Below are 16,458 nucleotides of genomic sequence, written 5' to 3'. Positions count from 1 at the left end.
CTAGTTATCCTCTTACCCTTAATATACTTATAAAACATCTTAGGATTTTCCTTTATTTTGCTCGCCAGTGTTATTTCATGGCCCCTCCTTGATCTCCTAATTTCTTTTTTAAGTATCCCCCTGCACTTTTTGTACTCCTCTAGGGCTTCCTCCGTCTTTAGCCTTTTGTATCTGCCAAAAGCCCTCCTTTTTTTTCTAATCCATTCTCGTATATCCCCTGACATCCACGGTTCCCTGTGGTTTTTGGAACCACCCTTGACCTTTACGGGAACATGTTGCCATTGTATGATCTCAATCTCCCTTCTGAAAGCCTCCCATTGCTCCGATGCGGATTTTCCTACCAGTAGCTGATCCCAGTCCATTTTGGCCAGATCCTGCCTTATCCTATTAAAATCGGCCTTCCCCCAATTTAGAACCTTTATTTCCGGCCCATCCCTGTCCTTTTCCATGACCACCTTAAATCTCACCATATTATGGTCACTGTCACCAAAGTGCTCACCTACTAGCACTTCTTCCACTTGGCCGGCCACATTCCCTAGAATTAGATCCAGTACCACCCCCTCTCTTGTAGGACCTTCTACATGCTGGCTCAAAAAGCTCTCCTGGATGCACTTTACGAATTCTACACCCTCTGTGCCTTTCACACTCTGACTATCCCAGTTAATATTGGGGAAGTTGAAATCCCCCATTATTATTACCCTATTATTTGCACATTTCTCTGAGATTTGCCTACATATCTGTTCCTCTATCTCCCCCTGACTGTTTGGAGGCCTATAGTACACTCCCAGCAAAGTGCTTGCCCCCTTCTTGTTTTTAAGCTCCACCCATATGGCCTCATTAGAGGAACCTGCTAATATGTCATCCCTCCTTACTGCAGTAATTGACTCCTTAATTAATATTGCTACACCCCCTCCTCTTATACCCCCCCCCCCCCCCTGTCTCGCCTGAAGATTCTGTACCCCGGAATATTGAGCTGCCAGTCTTGCCCCTCCCTCAACCATGTCTCCGTGATAGCAACAATATCATACTCCCATGTGTTTATCAACACCTTCAGTTCATCCACCTTATTTGCAAGACTCCTTGCATTAAAATAGATGCCATCCAGCCTTGCCCTTGTATATTTGCCCTGTCTACCAAGCTGACTTGTTTTTTTCTCTATGATTGGCAGCACATCACCCCCTCTTTCAGCTCCCCTCTGTATCCCATCCCCCTGCCAAGTTAGTTTAAACCCCCCCCAACAGTGCTAGCAAACCTCCCCGCAAGGATATTTGTCCCGCTTTGGTTCAGGTGCAACCCGTCCGACTTGTACAAGTCCCACCTTCCCCAGAAGCAGGCCCAGTGATCCAGGAAAGTAAAACCCTCCCCCCTACACCAACTCATTAGCCACGCATTCATCTGCTCTATCCTCCTATTCCTATACTCACTAGCACGTGGCACTGGGAGTAATCCAGAGATTACAACCTTTGAGGTCCTGCTCTTTAATCTGTTACCTAGCTCCCTAAATTCTTGATGCAGGACCTCATCCCCCTTCCTACCTATGTCGTTGGTCCCAATGTGGACCACGACCTCTGCCTGCTCACCCTCCCCCTTAAGAATGCCCTGTAGCCGCTCAGTGACATCCATGACCCTGGCCCCAGGGAGGCAACAAACCATCCTGGAGTCACGTTTGCGGCCACAGAAATGCCTATCTGTTCCCCTTACGATAGAATCCCCTACCACTATTGCTTTCCCACTCTTTTTCCTCCCTTTCTGAGCAGCAGAAGCGTCCCTGGTGCCAGGAAGCTGGCTGCTGCTGCCTTCCCCTGGTGAGTCATCCCCCTCAACAGTATCCAACTTGTTATACTTGTTTGAAAGGGGGATGTCCGCAGGGGGCCCCTGCACTTCCTGCCTGCCTCTGTTGCTCCGCCTGATGGTCACCCCCTGTGCAGCCCTACCCTGAGGCGTGAACAACTCGCTAAACGTGCTATCCACGAGCCTCTCAGCATCGCGCATGCTCCAAAACTCATCCACCCGCAGCTCGAGCGCCACAATGCGGTCTACAAGTAGCTGCAGCTGGATGCATTTCCCGCACACATGGTCGCCAGGGACACTGGCAGCGTCCCTGACTTCCCACATAGAGCAGGAGGAGCAGAACACGGGTCTGAGCTCTCCTGCCATGACTTACTCCTTTAATTAATCTAAAAATTTATTCAATACCCCAGTTACAGGTATACTCTAGGGCGCTTTAATTACCAACTGTCCTCACTACAACACAGAGCCCCTAGAAATTTAACACCACAGAATTCAAGCTTGTAATGAAAAGAGAGAAATACTCACCAACCAATCACTTACCTGCTCCCTGGTGACGTCACACCCCGATTACTTTTTACCTCTCTGCAACTTCCGAGCTCGCAGACTGGAGTTTGGTAGGCCTCTCCTGGCCCCGCTGCCGCTTTTATTGCCGCCGCCGAGTCTCCCACAGGTCCGCTGCTCCCGCTACCTGCCGCCGCTGCTCTGAGGCCTCTCCTGGCCCCGCTGCCGCTTTTATTGCCGCCGCCGCCGAGTCTCCCACAGGTCCGCTGCTCCCGCCACCTGCCGCCGCTGCTCTGAGGCCTCTCCTGGCCCCGCTGCCGCTTTTATTGCCGCCGCCGCCGCCGAGTCTCCCATAGGTCCGCTGCTCCCGCTACCTGCCGCCGCTGCTCTGAGGCCTCTCCTGGCCCCGCTGCCGCTTTTATTGCCGCCGCCGCCGAGTCTCCCACAGGTCCGCTGCTCCCGCTACCTGCCGCCGCTGCGAGAATGCTGGCAACAGTGGTTCGCCATGTGCTGGCCATCCCTTCACTGTTAAATCGTAGACCCGTGAAAGAGTCGGATCATTTCTCGTTTCCCTTTCAATGGCAGAATTTGTTACTGGTAGACATTCCACTATGGTAGAGTGGAACATCTCCATTGGGTCTACTGTAGGTGCCTCTTCTACCGTTGGCAACGGTAGGCGCAATAAACTGTCAGCATTCCCATGCTGTTTTGACCCTTTGTATTCTATGTTGTATTGGTGTGCCCCTAGAAAAAGGGACCACCTCTGTAGCCTTTGTGCTGTCATAATGGGAACACCCTTTTTAGGGTTGAATATGGAGATGAGGGGTTGATGGTCAGTCAACAAGGTAAATTTTTGTCCATGTAGGTAATGGTTGAATTTCTTTACTCCCCATACCAGGCTGAGTGCTTCCCTGTCGATTTGGGCATAGTTACGCTCAGCTGAGTTCAATGAGCGTGACGCAAAAGCTATCGGCCGTTCCGAGCCATCAGGGAATTTATGCGATAATACTGCTCCTATGCCGTAAGGGGATGCATCGCACGCCAGTCTGATTGGCAGTGATGGGTTGTAATGAGCCAAAACTTCTTTGGATGTGATTAAGTCTTTGCATTTATGGAAGGCACTTTTGCAGTCTTCGTTCCATTTCCAAATTACTCCTGTTTGTAGCAGTTCATTAAGAGGGTGTAGAAGAGTTGATAAGTTCGGTAAAAATTTATGATAGTAATTTATTAATCCCAGGGACGACCTTAATTGTGAAACATTTTCAGGTGCTGGGGCTTTTATGACTGCCTCAATTTTTTCAGGTGACTTATGCAACCCTTCCTTATTTATTATGTGGCCACAATATGATATTTGATTTCGGAAAAATTCGCACTTGGGGCGATTTGCTCGTAGGCCCCGTTCTCTCAGCCTAGTGAGCACCTGCTCTAAATTGGCAAGGTGCTCGTTGTCGTTTTCTCCTGTTATAAGGATGTCGTCTAGGTAGCATTGAGTCCCCGGAATCCCTTGGAGGACTTGCTCCATAGCTCTTTGCCAGATAGCTGGAGCGGATGCTACTCCGAAAACCAGTCGATTGTACTGGTACAGACCTTTGTGTGTATTTATCGTGAGATATTTTTTAGAGGCCTCTTCAACCTCCATCTGTAGATATGCCTGTGCCAAGTCAATTTTGGTGAAACGTTTCCCTCCGGATAGTGAGGCGAAAATATCTTCTATCCTCGGAAGAGGATACTGTACCATGTGAAGGACCGGGTTTACAGTCACCTTGAAGTCTCCACAGATGCGAATTTTCCTCTGTTCTTCAGATTTATCATTCTTCAATGCTTTCTTCATGACTGGGACGATGGGTGTTGCCCACTCGCTCCAATCTATTTTAGATAATACGCCTGCCTTTTCCAAATTCTCCAGCTCTGCCTCGACTGCTGGACGAATTGCGTATGGCACCGGTCTTGCCTTAAAAACTTGGGAATTGCTGCATCTTCCACTTTTATTGAGGCGGTGATGCCTTTCAAGGTTCCTAGTTTCTCTTGAAATACTTCCTTGGCGTTGGCCAAGATGTCTTTTAATCGTTCAGGTATGACGTCATCATCATTTTTTTCCTTACTGGTCACTGTCAGTGCCTGAATGGAGTGCCAGTCTAAACGTATTTTTCTGATCCATTCACGTCCCAACAGCGGTGGACCACCATCTTGTAGAACGTATAAATACAACTTCTGTATTTCCTTGCCGTTGTATACAACAGGCACCCTTATTTTTCCTTTGGGGTATACTTTCTGCCCCGTATATGTTTTCAAGATAATGGATGTGTCTTTTAAAGGTATATGCGGAAATAGCCGCTCGTAATCCCGTCGATTTATGACGGTCAGAGCTGATCCTGTATCTAGCTCCATTTTAACTGGGGACCCTGCTATTGTGAGGGTAACCCAAATGGTCTGGTAATCTTCTTTGGCAATTACATTATGTAATTTGAGAGAGCTTAGTATCTTGTTCCCGGAGTCGCTATCGCTCTTCTGGTCTTCGGAGCTACTGTCCGTCATCATTTGTACCTTTCTGTGCTTTTCCTTATTGATTCTTTTCCCGTTAGTGGATTTTTTGTTTTCAGATCGGCACACACGTGGAATGTGTTCCATCTTTCCGCATCGCCTGCATGCTTTTTCCTTGAACCAGCAGTCCCTCTGGTCATGGGTGGATCTGCCGCAGCGATAACATCTCTCGAAACCATGTGTCATTTCATGGGTGCCGAAGTCCTGTGGCCTTTGCTGTATCTCTGCAGCTCCTATTGCACTGAAAGCCTTGTCCAGTGTAAAATTTTTCTCAGAAGATACCTTTTTTTGTGTTTCTACACTTAGGGAATCGCAGATGAATTTGTCTCACAGAGAATCTGCCAGTCCTGCCTCGAATTGGCAGTGTAGGGTATCAACAATCTCCTCAAAATTCTTGTCCATCGGTTTGGCTGGAGTGATTAAGTTTCGTAACAGCTTGTATGTCTTTGCGCCCATTAGATCCAAAAGCACTGAAGCTTTTTTTTCATCTTCTATTCCATTTGTGGTGCAATATACCTCCACTCTTTCCACATATGTGGTCCAATCCTCTATCTCGTTATCAAAAACATCAATATTGCCAGAATTAGGCATCTTAGAAAAGATATGGCGCTTCCCGCGCTTTTCTTTCTTTTCTGTAGAAAAGATATGGCGCTTCCCATGCTTTCCCGCCGCTGCTGCCGATGACAACGCTGTTTACTGCGGTTTCTGTTTGTTTTATTTTTTTATTTACTGTTGGAGACTCGTTCCCACCGGAGTTTCTCTCCAGGTCTGAATGCTGACCTGCTTGTCGTGCCGGCTGTCTCCCGAGTGCTCCCTCCCAGTCCGTTATTGCTTGCCTCCGATTTCGCTGCCTGTCTCAGCTGTAGAGCCAGCCGCTGGAGCCCCAGCCTGACACCCAGGAAGGATTAGCGCAGTACCTGCCACCAGCTTGGCCAGCTGGTGAAACCACAGCTTCTCTCACTTCCTTGAGTCTTCAGGACGCCCGAGGAATCGATGTCCTTGAGGTGCTGCCGAATTGCAGGTAAGTCCGTTTCCACTTCGTCGCCACTGTAGTGTCCGTGTGTTGATAAAGACACTGAAGACAGGAGTTGGTTCATAGGTATTTACTAAGCAAAGTCTGGGGGGGGATTCTAACGGATATACACAATACACAGGCTTATATAGCCCGAGTGGCAATCACCGGCACCACAGCACACCTGGGGCTCTTAAAGGCACATACACTACAGAGTCGTTAGCGGCACTGCTCCCAGGCGAAAAGTCGTTGGTGTCCTGTGAGCGCCCTCCCAGAGGCGCTAACGGGAGGCACTAAGGTACCCAATTTCTAGCCCTTTGTGCCAGGAGCATAAATTTGTTAAATCTACCCTGTGGTTCACTTATGAAAACTGCCATTAAACCAGTTACATGTGCAAATGATGTTGGAAGCAGTCAAAATTCTAAAACTAAGCATAGATGGACAGAGGGTCTCAGCAAGCCACCCTGTCTCACCCCCTTCAAAACAATGATCATGGGGTGTCATTGGATGGGAGAGAGAAACTTGATAAATTGAACTCACCCGTCTTTTCAGTGCAATTGTGTTTCAGCAAGTTGAAACAATGAATGTAGTGTGGTGTGAAGTGCAGTGTATGTACCTTTAAGAGAGAACTACTTTTACAGCTCCTGCATACTGTAGTACCGGCAGTGACCACACCTGTATATAAGCCTTGAGCATGCCTCTGTACCCCCAGTCTTGAGACTACCCTACTCCAGTAAATACCTGTTGATTGTTAAGTTACAGCATCCGTGTGGTTATTGAAAAACATCATACTCTCAGAATCACGGATCTAACAGTGGCGACGAGTGTCGATTCGAATCTACCTGCAACTCTGCAGTTCCCTTCGAGGATTCGCTCCAGGAGGACGGTGGAAGAAAGTCGAGGCCAGAAGCACGGGCGTCGACCACGAGCAACCGCCCAGTCGTCCGGCAGAGAGTGAACATCGCAGGGGAGGCTGTGGAGAGCTGGGCTTGGTTCCCCAGCCAAGACGATCAGCAACAAACTGATGACAGGTACAGCGCAGACCCTTCCCGGACAGCGGCGGCTGGAGCCGACCGACGGCGGAGAAAAAAGCCGAGCAGCGTCGACGGGGTAAGATAAAGGGTGAAGCACACAGGGCGCAGCCGGGGGTTGAAAACCGAGCGGCGTTGAGGAAAAACAAAATGGAGAGAGAGAGGGTAAAGCAGCAGCCGGGTTCAGGACCGAGCAGCGGAAACGGGAAAGGCGCACAGAAAAAAAAAAACGCGCAGAGCACAGCCAGGGCTCAAGGGCTGAACAGTGTCCGCGGGGAGAAGAAGGGAGAGCGCAGGAGACGCCATTGAGCCGCGGAGAAGAAGGAAGAGCGCGGGAGACAACATTTTTAGAAGCCGCAGCGGAGAAGAAGGGTGAGATCGGGAAGAAAGGAAAGCGCGGGAGACGCCATTTTGTGCCAGCGGCGAAGAAGGGAAAGTGCGGGAAATGCCATTTTTGACAGTTAAATCACACCCAAGGATGCCAAAGAGTGGCAGTATCTCTACGTTCGACAATGAAGTCGAAGGTTGGGCGATATATGTGGAACGTATTGAGGTGTACTGCAGGGCGAATGAAGTGCCAGATGCTAGGAAAGCACTGGTTTTGTCAAATTCCATGGGTGCAAAAACATATGGGTTACTGCGAAACCTAATAACCCCAGAGAAGCCTGTGAACAAGAATTTCGAAAGCATACAGGACCACTTAAACCCCACACCGCTGCTGATAGTAGAACGATTTAAGTTCCATAAAAGGAACCAACACAAAGACGAAAGCAATGCTGAGTACTTAACGGAACTGCGCAAGCCATCGAAACACTGCCAGTTTGGAGCAGGACTAGCAGATACGTTAAGGGACAAGTTTGTGTGTGGGCTGCAAAGTGAAGGAACCCAGAAACGGCTTCTATCAGAAAAGGATCTTACGCTGGACAAGGCTTTCAGTATGGCAGTATCACACAAAGCAGCCGCAAGGGGTGCTGCAGAGATACAACGGAGACCGCAGGAATATGGCACCAATGAAATGTCCTATGGAATAGGGAAGTGTTATCGCTGCGGCAGAACAACACATGACCAGAAGGATTGTTGGTTCAAGGGCCAAGTGTGCAGACAGTGTGGAAAAGCAGGACACATAGCAAGAGTCTGCAGGTCTGGGAAGAAAACCAACAGCAAGAAATCTCCACAGGAGAAGTACAAAAAGGTACACAAGGTGATGGACAGTAGTTCAGACGAACAGAAAAGTGACACAGACTCCGGAAGCAAGGAGCTGGGTTGTCTGAAACTACATAAGGTAACCAAAATGGGGGATCACCAGACTATCTGGGTTACACTCAAGGTAGACGGAGTCCAAGTGAAAATGGAATTGGACACAGGATCAGCCCTAACAGTCATAAACCAAAGGGACTACAAGTGGCTATTTTCACATATACCCTTGAAAGCTACAGAGATTGTCTTGAAGACGTACACGGGGCAAAAAGTCTACCCCAAAGGAAAAATAAGGGTGAAAGTGATATACAAAGGCCAGGAAATACCTAAAATGGACATATATGTATTGCCAGGTGGAGGACCACCACTGCTAGGACGTGAATGGATCCGGAAGATACAATTAGATTGGCATTCCATACAGGCATTGAAGGTTGAGGCCAAAAAAGATGACGACGTCACACCTGGACGACTGTCAAAAATGCTAACTGACGCAAAAGAAGTGTTCCAGGAGGGACTCGGAACACTAAAAGGCATAACAGCAACGATTAAAATAGAGGAAAATGCAGGCCCAAAGTTTCTTAAGGCCAGACCAGTGCTTTATGTGATCAGACCAGCTGTCGAAGCAGAGCTGGAAGGGTTGGAACATTCAGGAGTACTGTCCAAAGTAGACTGGAGCGAGTGGGCTACACCCATCGTTCCTGTAATGAAGAGGTCGTTGAGTAATACGCCTGGGGAACCAAAGAAGGTCCGCATCTGTGGGGATTTTAAGGTGACAGTGAACCCAGTCCTTCACACGGTACAATATCCGCTTCCACGAATTGAGGATATTTTCGCCTCGCTATCTGGAGGTAAACGCGTCACCAAAATTGATCTAGCCCAGGCGTACTTGCAAATGGAGGTAGAAGAAGCCTCGAAACAATACCTTACGATCAACACTCATAAAGGTCTTTATCAATACAACCGGCTGGTGTTCAGGGTAGCATCGGCTCCGGCTATTTGGCAAAGGGCGATGGATCACGTCCTGCAAGGGATTCCAGGGACCCAGTGTTATTTGGACGACATCCTGGTCACGGGCGAAAATGACAGTGATCACCTCGCCAACTTGGAGAAGGTGCTCACCAGATTAAAGGAATATGGGCTACGAGCTAATCGCCACAAGTGCGAGTTTTTCCAGAAGCAGATCTCGTATTGTGGCCACGTCATCGATGAAGAGGGGTTACATAAGTCCCCTGAAAAGATTGAGGCAGTAGTCAAGGCTACAGAACCGGAAAATGTGTCACAACTGAGGTCGTTCCTCGGGCTGGTAAACTACTACCATATGTTCTTACCAAATTTGTCCACGGTATTACACCCACTGAACACCCTATTGCAAACAGGGGTACCATGGAAGTGGAATGACAAACGTAGACGAGCTTTCCAGAAGTGTAAAGAATTGATCACATCAAAAGAGGTGTTGGCCCATTTCAACCCAGCACTACCAATTAGTTTGGCATGTGATGCATCACCCTATGATATTGGAGCGGTGCTGTCGCACAAATTCCCAGACGGGTTGGAGAGGCCAGTAGCCTTTGTGTCTCGGTCACTAACCTCAGCCGAGCGCAACTACACCCAGATTGACAGGGAGGCCCTCAGCCTAGTATGGGGAGTAAAAAAATTCAACCACTATCTGCATGGGCAGAAGTTCACCTTGCTGACTGACCACCAACCACTTGTCTCCATCTTTAATCCTAAGAAGGGCGTTCCAGTGGTGACTGCACAACGGTTACAAAGATGGTCCCTGTTTCTAGGGGCGAATCAATATGAAATAGAATATAAAGGCACGAAACAGCATGGAAACGCTGATGGGCTATCGCGCCTGCCACTGCCTACTGTGGAGGAAGCACCAGCAGTGGACCCTATTGTGATAGTGGATTGGCGGTTAGGATCAGATCAGCCATGATCTTATTGAATGGCGGAGCAGGCTCGAGGGGCCGATTGGCCTACTCCTGCTCCTATTTCTTATGTTCTTATGTTCTTATTTTATTCGTCAATAATTGAGCGATTGCCAGTAACGAACGTGGATATAGAGAAGGAGACCCGCAATGATCCGACACTGTCTCGGGTATATGATTTGACGGTGAGGGGATGTCCAACACATGGCGACTCACTGTTGCCAGCATTATCATCCAGAAGAGAACAGCTGTCAGTATGCCAGGGGACAGTGATGTGTGGATCCAGAGTGGTGATTCTACCCAAGTTAAGGGAGAGAGTGCTAAATGAGCTTCATGAAGGTCATCTGGGGGGAGTGAAAATGAAAAGCCTTGCTAGGGCTTATGTGTGGTGGCCGGGAATCGATCAACAAATCGAAGACCTAACCAAGAGCTGCTCAGGATGCCAGAAGGTCTAAAATGCACCACCACATGCCCCTCTACACCCATGGGAGTGGCCCTCCTCTCCATGGCAACGGGTGCATATTGATTTCGCTGGTCCATTCATGGACTCAATGTTCTTAATAGCAGTGGATGCTCATTCGAAATGGCCTGAGGTGATAAAAATGTCCTCAACCACTACAGAGAAAACGATTGCAGTCCTGAGGACCATATTTGCCAGGAACGGCTTGCCAGAGCAGATTTGCTCTGATAATGGACCACAGTTTGTGTCCGAAGAGTTTCGAAAATTTATGAGAAGGAATGGGGTAAGGCATTACACATTTGCCCCGTATCATCCAGCCACAAATGGATTGGCTGAGAGGTTCGTACAAACCTTTAAGAAGGCGATAAAGGCCATGTGCGATGATGAAATTCCACTACAGCATAAGGTGGGCAATTTCTTATTAGCCTACCGAAACGCGACATATGCAGTTACCAACCAGACCCCGGCCATGATGTTCTTTAACCAAAGGTTGAGACCTCGTCTGGACTTGCTCAGACCAAATGTGCGAAGAAATGTTGAGGATATACAATTCCAGCACATCAATGAGAAGCCGACAAGGAGCTTCAACGTAGAACAACCAGTCTTGGCCCGTGACTACCGAACAGAGAAATGGCAACCTGGAACGATATGCATGAGGCAGGGGCCATTAATGTACACAGTGGATGTCGGGGAGAACATTGTGAGACGCCACGTCGATCAGATCTTAGCGTCACAGGAACGAGTCAACCCCATGACTCGCGTACCTGGGGATGAACCCGACATACCGGTAGCATCTACCTCCGAACCAGTTGCAGTGGAAACCGATGAACTAACCGACGAAAAGGGGCCAGAATCGCCTCCGCACCAAGAACAAGAACCTCAGGAAAGGCGCTATCCCGAAAGGATCAGGAAGCCGCCCCAAAGACTGAATCTATAAATGGACTATTGTTGTTTAATGTACATGTTAAAGTGTTAATTGTTATTTGAATATTATGGGTACTGCTAATCTAAAAGGGGAGGAATTGTAGTGTATGTACCTTTAAGAGAGAACTACTTTTACAGCTCCTGTATACTGTAGTACTGGCAGTGACCACACCTGTTTATAAGCCTTGAGCATGCCTCTGTACCCCCAGTCTTGAGACTACCCTACTCCAGTAAATACCTGTTGATTGTTAAGTTACAGCATCCGTGTGGCTATTGAAAAACATCATACTCTCAGAATCACGGACGTAACATGAAGTGTGTTATGAATTTTCTGTTTAATTACAACATGGCAAAATATCCACACATGCTTATCATATGCCCTTTTCTTATTATTACAGTAATGGTGAAACCAGAGCTGCAAGCTAAGCTCTCTAAGCAATGGGCCTTACCACAGCACCTTGCTTCATCATCATTTGAAGCAGACAACAGTCTTCCTGGGAGGTGCATAGAAGAATAAACACAGGGCGAATCATTTCACACAATGAGAAAGGTGTAGATGTGAGGGTTGATGAAGGGCTAGACGAAGGGCTAGATGTTGATGAATGCGGCCAAGCATTGTTACGGTACTGGTTGAAATGGACAATATTTCAAAAGCTTGAATAGATGCACGAGTCATTTACCTCTTTGCAAGGCAGGATGCAAGCAATGGTTACACAATTGGATAATGCAATGCCCACAAGGATTATCTGCTCTGCAGACTGTCAGTGAGCCATATATAGTCATTGTGCTGAGCTCCAAAATCCAATATGTGATAACAGCTTGCACTTGGAGAGAGACCATCAGTGAGGGATTCAGAGATCTCCTGGTAGGGCAATGAGTGATCTGTGTTTGAGTCTCCAAATAAATACGTCAGACTCGGCAAGTCTACATGAAACCAGGCAGCACTGCAGTTTTCTAGGACATGATGATTGACCTGCTAACCTGGTTCATTGTTGGAATCAAGAGGAATAGACTTGTCAGCGGGAGCAGGGTTTCTTCCCACTCAGTTCCAGATAACCCTTCACACAAATGCCTTAACAGGGAAGGATGGCTCTGGCTGGATAAGCAGCGGGAAACTACTTTGTTAAGTTACAGGGGTTTAACTGATTACATTCCAGCAGTGATCCTGCACACATCTGGGCAGTGGGTGTTACCAGCTAGTACCTAAGTTCTCTGGACAAGAGTGTGCTGGTCTTACATAGAGAAGTGGCATCCAAGGCGAACAAATTAGTTTATATTTCAAGTGGACAGACTGGCACCTAATACATCGACAATAAGAAAAAATACTACTTTCATTTTTGCCAAAATATACCCTGTATTCATAGATCAAAACTTACATTCTGCTTTTATGATTGTGTTTTGGTTGCATTTTATGATTTAAAAGTCATGCTTTTCCATTTTGAATCACTGCTGTGACTGGGATGATGAATATCAGTAAGGAATAGCAATCAGCTGTTTGATTAATTGCAAACAGATGTCCCTGCAAAGTAGCAACAATTTATTACGGTATTTATATACAGTCCATTCAGATAACATTTAAAATGGAGTCAAATGTTTACTTTGCACAGAGGTCTATCTACAGGCATAAGAGAACCTGATAAACATTCTTATATCTACATAGAGAATTTGTATGGAATTGGTTGCTTTCAAAGATTCCCATTGGAAATATTATTAACTAATAGGATGTAGGTGGTTTCTGCTACACTGGTACTGAATCCTGCAAACATTGGAAAAGATGACTAGAAAAAAAAATATTAGATACACTGAGAGCCGCAATCTTTCAGCACTGTAATGCAGGCAGTAACCACTGTTAGCATCGTATGTTATAAATTGCTTGTTTTTAAGTGTTCATATGGAACTTACAAGGGCGCTGTTCAATTCTGGTGTTTGCTTCAAAATCAAGTGCAGCTACTTCTCAGTTCCAGTCTCTGATTCATATGCAATATGTCTTCCAGTTGTTCCCATGGTGGAAGCAAGCTGAAGTCGTTAATCAATTATGGTAATTTTTTTCTATCAAAGTATATACAGTAGGCACGGTTAAGAAAAACAATGTAATTTACATATTCACTATTCACTCCAATTGTGGTGTTGTGGCGGAGCCACTAAGGGACTCCGATCAATTGTATATAATTCCCTTTAATAATATGTTAGCTACAGCCTGAGTCTGTATCTTTGTTTTCACTGTTTACATGTACAGAGCGCGATCACTTTAATAGCGCGGGTAAACGCGATGATGTCACGCCGTTCATCACGTGATCCCCCACCGGCGGGAAAAACGTGATGACGTCATGATGTCAGCCACGGGACCGCCCAAGCAGTCCTCGTGGAGCCTCCGAACTGACTAGACCTATATTCGACGTTCTCCTGTAATTATTCGTTAAACTCTGTTTATTTGATCGCCTGAGTGGACCTCAGTCTTTTGGATAGGAACTAGACATTCCTACAGTGTCATTTACTGAAAGCATTTAGTTAAGGAAATAGGGAGTTATTTTGACATTGTGCAAAAGTGTAGAATGGGTGATAGAGAATCGGCAGTCCATTTTGCATCTCTCCTGATTTTTATTTCCATTGAATATAGGCCTAGATTTAATGGTATTGACCAGATGATACTGTAAGAATATAGATATGTTTTTAAGAACAGAAAAACAGAAGAAAGAGGAGCAGGAGTAGGAGATTCGGCCCCTCGAGCCTGCTCCGCCATTCAATAAGATTCTACCTCAACTCCACTTTCCTGCACTATCCCCCTATCCTTTGAGTCCCTTAATATCCAAAAATCTACCGATCTCTGTCTTAAATATACTCAACGACTGAGCCTCCACAGCTCTCTGTGGTAGAGAATTCCAAAGATTCACCACCCTCTGAGTGAAGAAATTTCTCCTCATCTCAGTCTAAATGGCCGACCCCTTATTATGAGACTGTGACCCCTGGTTCTAGACTCCCCAGCCAGAGGAAACACCCTCTCTGCATCTACCCTATCAAGCCCTGTATGAATTTTGTATGTTTTCAATGAGATCACCTCTCATTCTTCTAAACTCTAGAGAATATAGGCCGAGTCTGCTCAATCTCTCCTCATAGGACAATCCCCCCATCCCAGGAATCAGTCTGGTGAACCTTTGTTGCACTCCCTCTATGGCAAGTATATCCTTCCTTAGGTAAGAAGACCAAAACTGGTGTGGTCTTTACTCTTATACTCAAATCCTCTTGTAATAAAGGCCAACATACCATTTGCTTTCCTAATTGCTTGCTGTACCTGCATGTTAGCTTTCAGTGATTCGTGTACAAGGGCACCCAGGTCCCTCTGAACACCAACATTTCCCAATCTCTCACCATTTAAAAATACTCTGCTTTTCTATTTTTCCTACCAAAGTGGATAACTTCACATTTCTCCACATTATATTCCATTTGTCATGTTCTTGCCCACTCACTTAGCCTGTCTATATCCCCTTGAAGCCTTTTTGCATCTTCCACACAACTTACATTCCCACCTAGCTTTGTATCATCAGCAAACTTGGAAATAGTACATTTGGTCCCCTCATCCAAATCTTTGATAGAGATTGTGAATAGCTGAGGCCCAAGCACTGATCCTTGCAGTACCCCATGAGTTAAAGCCTGCCAACCCAAAAAGGACCTGATTTTTCCTACTCTCTATTTTCTGTCAATTAACCAATCCTCAATCCATGTTAGTATATTACCCCCAATCCCATGAGCCCTAATTTTGTTTAATAGCCTCTTGTGTGGCACCTTATCAAATGCCTTCTGAAAATCCAAATATACCACATCCACTGGTTCCCCCTTATCTATTCTGCTAGTTACAACCTCAAAAAACTCTAACAGATTTGTTGAACATAATTTCCCTTTCATAAATCCGTGTTGACTCTGCTCAATCCTATTATTATTTTCTAAGTGCCCTGTTACCATGTCCTTAATAATAGATTCTAGCATTTTCCCTACTACTGATGTCAGGCTAATTGGTCTGTAGTTCCTCATTTTCTCTCTCCCTCCTTTCTTAAATAGTGGAGTTACATTCCACAGGAACCATTCTAGAATCTATGGAATTTTGGAAGATGACAACCAATGCATCCACTATCTCTATAGCCACCTCTTTTAAAACCCTAGGACGTAGGCCATCAGGGCTATGGGATTTATTGGCTTTCAGTCCCACTAATTTCTTCAGAACTTTTTTTTACTAATACTAATTTCTTTCAGTTCCTCATTCTCGCTCGACCCTTGGTTCTCCACTATTTCCGGGAAGTTTTTGAGTGTTCTTCCATGATGACAGACACTCAGGCTGCAATTTTATTAATGGATACGGCTTGTGTGCGGGTTAGCAGGTTTCCGACTTCCAGTCCCGCCCCCAGCTGCTTCCGCTCCACAGACGTGATTTTCCCTTGATTGACCTTGTTAAGCCTGCCCTGCAGGCTTGCCAGCCAATTAACAGGAAGCTGGTCAGATGACATCATTTGATGATACGTCATCTGCCGGTTTCCTTAAAGGGACCACGCACAATTTAATTTTGACAGTTGATTTCTCAGTGTTTGACAGTATTGAGGTGCTGAAAACACTGACAATCACTACACAAAGGTGAACTCTTGCATCCAGGCTCTCCAATGACTCCCTCCATAGGCTGGAATAGATCACAGCTGCAGGTGAGGTGACAGAAGCGATCTGTCACTGGTGAGAGAGGTTCCTCCAATGAGGTGGCACTGGACATGGATTTAAAAACTTGTAAGCTAAAGAAATCTGTAAATGTATTAAAAATGCAGTACCCAACATTTTTTTCCCTCTGAGACTCACCATGTGCAACATTGGATCCTTCACACCACTTCTGCAGCTGTCATCAATCCAGAAACATTACAGCAGACTCACAACACGCCACACTCACCTGGTGTGGTGTCCGGACATCGGGAAATCTGAGCCAGAAGTGGAAAATCCAAAAATAGGCTGACAACTACTGGCAAGTAACTGTTAATAGGCAGGTAATTGCCTTTAATCCACTTCCCGCTGCTAGGTGTCAGGTCCATTCGCAAATTG

This window comes from Somniosus microcephalus, chromosome 7 (assembly GCF_052327205.1).
Source record: "Somniosus microcephalus isolate GS21.2 chromosome 7, FLI_Smic_1.0, whole genome shotgun sequence".
Lineage (NCBI taxonomy): Eukaryota > Metazoa > Chordata > Chondrichthyes > Squaliformes > Somniosidae > Somniosus > Somniosus microcephalus.
Note: the sequence above shows the minus strand (reverse complement) of the source record.